Raw genomic sequence first — 6,888 nt, 5'->3', positions numbered from 1 at the left:
CATAATAAACAAAAATTTAAATATTAAAAGAATTTTTGTTTAAAAATAAATATTTATATTTTAAGACAAATATTTTTTCTAATAAATATTTTATGTTTTTTATCTCTTAGTCTATACATACAATACATGAAATAAACAAATTGACGATATGAATATAAGGAGAATATAATATAATTATCTCCACAAATCTTGACTTTATTGAAATTGAACATGTTGTAGATATTTTACACCACAAATGGCTATGGCAGCACATGCTGATAAGGTAAAAGGAATAAGAGATATAGCAGCAGTAATGTAATCTCCCCCTCTATTAAAAAGGCAAATTCTTATAAGCTAAAAGGAAGGAACAAGAGATAGAGCAACAATAATGTAATCTCTCCCTCTATTAAAAAAATGATTCTTAATAGAGTAAAGCCTGAAACTAAAGAATATGATGCATTAGTTACATTCATTTTCACAATTATTTAACATTGTATTGAAGATCTTAACCTCTTCAAAGAAAGAATAAACATTCAACAAGTCAATCTTAGATGTTCAATAATATCTAATTACTCTTAGCATAAAGATATGTTTTTATCAAAGGTAATGTTAAAAGAAGATGAAAATATTAAATATTGGAAGAAAAGTCCTTCCTTCCTTATTCATTCAAAAATTTATTCAAAATTAATGATTACATTGTGAAGAAACAGCCATCCTTTATGAATAATTAACATATGGGCAAATTCATAATATAATAGGGGAAACTTGTATAAAAATTGGTAACAATACAAAAGTACAAAATCTACTTAGAAAAAAAAAAGTAAAAAGAAGAAGAAGAAGAAATGGACTCGTTCTGTCTATAGTATGAGTTTAAACTCATAAGAGCTCTAAGTAAACAACATAAAAAACATGTTAAAAACTAAAATAAGTAAAATGACATTTTTAAAAATAACTATAAAAAGCCTTATAAATAGAAAGTTATAAATCAATCCCAACCGGATAAAAGAGCTAAATCGAAAAATAAAAAATCTAAGAGAAGGAACAACACTTTTAGGAAATGTAATAAACATGGACATTACTCTAGGAATTGCAGAGTAAAAGAAAAAATTAATGCTTTAAAAGATGAAACCTTAAAACAAGTATTAAGCACAATACTTATAAACTCAATCAAACCAGAAAGTTTTAATAATGAAATAGAAGAAACAAATGATAATGAAATTTATCAACTAGATTACTTTTTATATACAACCTCTTAGGGCTAAGATTAAGCAATTGTAATGATTGTTTTCTTCCTCAAGTAAATATAATTTCTAGAGAAGAACAAACATATATTTTAATAGACATCGTAAATAAATTAGAAAACACTCCCTTAGAAAAAGAATTTCTACATAAACTTAATGAACTAATCCAAAAGGATGAAATAAAGGAGCGAGTTGTATATTATATGGTCTACTTTTTTTTATATATAAATTTGTGTGTGTATATATATACATATAATTAGAAAAAATTTTAGGTGAAAAACTTAATTTGAACAACTAAAAAATTAGAAGAAGTAATTGTCAGCAATTCAAATTAGGAGAATGAAAAACGTACAATCAAAAGTATAACTATGCCAAAGTTAGAAAAGTAAAATAAAATAAAAATTGAAGAATGAAGCAAAACAATAAAAAGCCATATAATTAAAACGAAATAAAAAATAAAGTTAGAGAATTAAAGTACTAATTTTACTTATTTTCATCCTTCACTTCTTTTTAATTGAGTAGGCACTGCACTTAACTTTCACATGTATCACGTTATTAGACATATTTAACAAAAGTCAACAAGAAAAAATATGATTTTTTATAATTTTAAATTTAAATATTCTTTATAGTAATTTCAAGAATTAAATATTACGCGCTTATAATTTTAGTAACTAAACTGACATTTTTTTTTTTATAAACTCATTTACAAAATATACCCCAAAATCACAGGGAACAACATTTTGTTGTTCATCGAATATTTTCCTAAAATTTTAGTGTGTTGTTAATGTTAATGGATAAACAAAAAAAAAAAAGATTCTTATATTGTAAAAAAATAATATAGAAAAATGTTAGTGCAAGGAGATCGAATAATAGGATGCTAAAAATCCAAAACTCCCAACTGCACAAGGCTACAGGCAAAAGAGCAACACAAGTGAGGCCCACCGAATAACCGACAATGGTTCTCATAATGTGATGTTATATTACATTTCTCTGTAAAATCTAATTGTTTAGCATTGTTATTTTACTATGCACACACAATGCTTGAGGAAATGTTTAATTAAAGAGTTTTTTTTTTTTTTTTTTCATTTCTTCTTGCTTCTTCTCACTTTGCACCTATTCTTGGTAATTGTAGCTCGACAGGTAGGGGATAAACCATGAGGAAAGCATCAGACGGTAAGAAGATGCCATGCATCCTGTGTTTTTCATTTGGTATCTTTATGCTTAGGTGAATGAATGTTCTATCTATCACCAAAATGAAAAAGAAGGTTGGCCTACCATTAAACCCCTTCAGAGAGATGAAAACAGGGATGGTAATTGGACTCAAATTTAATGGGCACTCGCAAGAATTACTTACAATGGATAGAGGAATTACCTGCTAAATGAGCATGAGTTTAGGCTGAGTAATTATTTACAGAAATCAATGGGAATGGGTGCGATATTGATATTGTGTTTGAAGTTTGATTTGTGTTTAATTAAATATCTTGTTTGGTATATTTTATAATTAAGATAAAATAATATTTTTGTTTAATTTGAGTGCGAGTAATGGATCTAAGTATGGATATTTAAGTACTCTTAAAGTATAGGGTTGCAAATTAAAGTTGCTTTTCACACAAATATGGATGCAAATGTGAACAGTCTCATATACAAAACTGCTTCATTATTAAATGAAATAAATAAACATTTCTATTTAAATATTTAGTTTATAAAGTAGTAGAAAGATTATTATAAGGATATTACAACTTGTTTTTAAATCGTGAAAATGAAGACATGTATAATAATATTTTATTCATGTGTGAGTATGATCCTATAAGAATTCAACATTTGATGAACAGGTGCTATTGCTTCCTTGTCCAGTAATTCAATTTAATAATGTGATTGGATTATCAGTCCATTGCATATAAGCTCAATAAATTGTAATCGAAATTGAGCATCAGTAAATCCCTTACAGTCCTCTTGCATTTTCGTTTTGCACTTTCGAAGCTTTGGCATTTATATATGAATGCCTTAGAAAGTGTACAGTTTCATTTTAATTTCAAAGAAATACCCAAATCTCATATATATAATATTAGTCCCAAAACTAAAACCCTCACATCATCCACTTTAGTCCCTGCGTTTCATGCATATTTGACTTGTCAAGTGCTAAATGGCATTTCATGTGGTCAATGCAAGAGTGTGATGTGGCAAGAGCAAAACCACAAGACTTGAAATTAGTCTTCAGCCATCTTTCCCTGTTCCTCCCTACTTTCCATGTTTGTATAGAAACTTGTGTTTCATCAACGCAAATCTTGAGGTAAAATATACCAAATAGAATGAGAAGCTATACGCGGTTCACCCTTGATTTTGAATCGTATCAGATAACTCTTATTCACTTTGGTCAATTTTATATTTAAAACAACAGTTATCATTATATTTCTTTATCCTAATAATAAAAATAAAATATATTTTTAGATATATTAATTGTTCAAATTATTTTGTTTTTATTTATTATGAAATTTGTGTTATTGAAATACTCACCTATTTATAGAAGTGAATATATATATTTATTTATTTAATATAAATTTGGCCATTTATTATTATGGATACTTTTGAAATACAGTATAAATTTATCATATATAATTACTTTTTATTGTCTAGATAAACTAGTTATTTGTTTATTATAAATAAGAGAGGAAAGTAAATGGTTACTTTTAGCTTGAGGTAATTAAAAAGGACATATGATATCACAACGTGTAAAATTAATAAAGATGTTTTTATCAATAATTAAGAAGGACATATGATATCAGAACGTATAAAAAGATTTTCCATATTCTTTCAAATAATTAAACATGTTTTTATCAATAGATATTTTAGTTATAAGTCTTGGAACTGAGTTCATCTTTGATGTTGATCTGAGTATTCATAGTCAGCAAAAAGGAAAAGTGATTTATTGAAAAATTCCAAGACTAATGTGTGGAAATACCAAATTTTGAAAGAAGAAAAATGCATGTGGAATAGTATTTTGAGGCCTTGAGAATATTATAGAGGAAAAGAGAGTGTTATGAAGGCTCATCAAAGACTTGCTTTCATTTGGTTATTTGGGGTGCAAATGGAGCTGTCTAAATATTACTTGGTGAAAATTGAAAATGCTAAGCTCTAGCAATAACTTGAAGTAACACATCTACTAATTTGGGTCCCAAAGAAGAAAATAAACCCGAAGGAGACAAGTTTACATTTTAAATCAGAAACCAGAAGTGGTTCATAATTAAATGGGTTGAATAGATGAGAGAGAGAGAGAGAGAGAGAGAGAGAGAGAGAGAGGTCATTTAATTTCCTTTAAGGTTAAGAAGGAGCTCGTTATTATGTGACTTTTCTCTTATCATCACGTACCAATAGAGCTAAGTATGTGCAAGATTGTCAAAATTCATATACTATACCTAAGATTGAGAAGTAGGTGAAAAACTGTAAATTATAACACGGATAACAAGATCCCATTACAAATATAAAGATGTATTATAATATTGAAAAAAGATAACTTAATCAATACATGTGATTAATCAACTAAAGTTCAATAATTAAGAAATTTGTTTTTTTTTTTGCTATTCTTAAGAAATTTGTTTTATAGTTTTAGCATAATTAACATCTCATTTTTTATTTTATAATTGATAATGATAATGGAATGAAAAAAATTAGAAAGAGAAATTAAAGATAGATGATATATTTCAAAAGTCCAAGCCCAATTTAAGGGTTTCGGAAACCAACCCCAAAATTAAGTGGCTCGCAAATATCAAAGTTACATTAGGGAGAAGAATATCATAAACCAACGAAACGAAAAGTAAAAAAAAAATCAATATTACCTCGATACCTATAGTGATACGAGGGAGGGAGGGGAGGGGGGGCAATACAATACTAAAACTAGATGAAACAAAAAACAAAATAAAAATGTGGAACTAAAATAGACCATAGGGTGATGGACAAACGAGGGATTTAAAATTTCAGAAAAATCTTTTATTAACAGGTGATGAGCAAATTATATATGACTTTTTTGATGGGTACCCTTACATAAATGTAATAATGATTAACTCAATGAAATTAAATCTCTTACATAAATGTAATAATGATTAACTCAATAAAATTAAATCTCTTAATTATAAGTAACAATAAATATTTTAACAATTAAAAATAAAATAAAAATAGATATAAAATTGTTTACACTATGCCAGAATGGAGATCTGAGAGCGGTTCCGTTTTAAATTAAAGAGCGTTTAGAACTGTTCTAAATTCTTGCGTTATCTGATATGTTATATTTAAGAGAACGGTTAAACAACCGCTCTCAAAAGTTAAGATTAGAGAGCTGTTCCACGCGAAACCGCTCTCCAAAGTATAGGTGTAAGATTAGAGAGCGGTTTCACGTAGAACTGCTCTCCAAAGTATAAATGTAAATCGCGTGAATCTGAAATTTGAAATTAGTTTCTTTTTGAGTTTTCTGCTGCAAAGTAAAATTAATTTATTATTACGTTTAAATCAAAATTTGGAATTGATTTCTTTGTGAGTTTTCTTCATTTTTATCATAAATCAAAATTGAATATTGAGTTTATAGGTTTGGTGTTAACCAAACAGTTCACATCTGCATGAGCCAAACAAAAAAAAAGGAACAAATTAGTAGGATGATTTTTAATGTTAATAGAGAGAAAAAAAGAAATAAAGAGATAATGAATGATTCACCATTAACAAAGAGAAGAAGAAAGAAAGAGAGAATGAAAAAGTACCTACAGATGTGAAAAAAAAATAAATTTGTTAGCGCAGAGAAGATGAATAGAGTACCTACAGATATGAAAGAAAACAATTTGTTAATGAGAGAAGACGAAGAGAGCAGGCTAACAAAAAAATGAAGAGAACATAAGAGAGCAGAGAAGACGAATAGAACTTACAGTAAAAGAGACCAACTTTATTAGCTAAGAAGAAGAAATGCGTTGAACGTGTTTTATTTATAAACAACTTTAATGACTTTAGAGAGTAGTTTTTTATTAACCGCTCTCCAAGAATGACTTTAGAGAACGATTCTTTATTAACCACTCTCTAATATATGACTTTAAAGAGCGATTAATAGAGAACCGCTCTCAGAAGTATAGTTCTGAGAGCAGTTCTCTATTAACTGCTCTCTAAAGTATAGATCTGAGAGCGGTTCTCTATTAACCGATCTCAGAAGTATAGATCTGAGAACGGTTAATTGAGAACCGCTCTCTAAATATATTGTTATAAAGCATTTTTTACTAACCGCTATCTAAGTTAGCACTCCAAAAACTCATTTTTGGTGTAGTGTTAACATGAAAAACTCTTTCAATGTGAGAGTTGAAAACTATATGAGTAGTGATCACATAAATAATTTCACAATAATCAAATAAAGATACAAGAAAATCACAAATAAATGCACAAATATGCTTACAATTAGTCGATTCAGCAACAAAATTTACAAAATTGAGAACAAAAAAATCAAAATACCTAGAAAATAGAGCTAATGTGATAATACTATTAATGATACCACAAACATCGTTCTAATGATCTAATCGTTCAAAATGAAGAACCACAATCATGAAATTGTTGTCAAATTATTAGTCTAATTCAACAATGAAAATGGCTTTGAAACTTATATTTACCAAGACTACTCTGACTTTCTTTCTTCTTATCTCAT

The sequence above is a fragment of the Abrus precatorius genome, unplaced genomic scaffold (assembly GCF_003935025.1).
Source record: "Abrus precatorius isolate BTA unplaced genomic scaffold, Abrus_2018 Scaffold9, whole genome shotgun sequence".
NCBI classification, from domain to species: Eukaryota; Viridiplantae; Streptophyta; class Magnoliopsida; order Fabales; family Fabaceae; genus Abrus; species Abrus precatorius.
Note: the sequence above shows the minus strand (reverse complement) of the source record.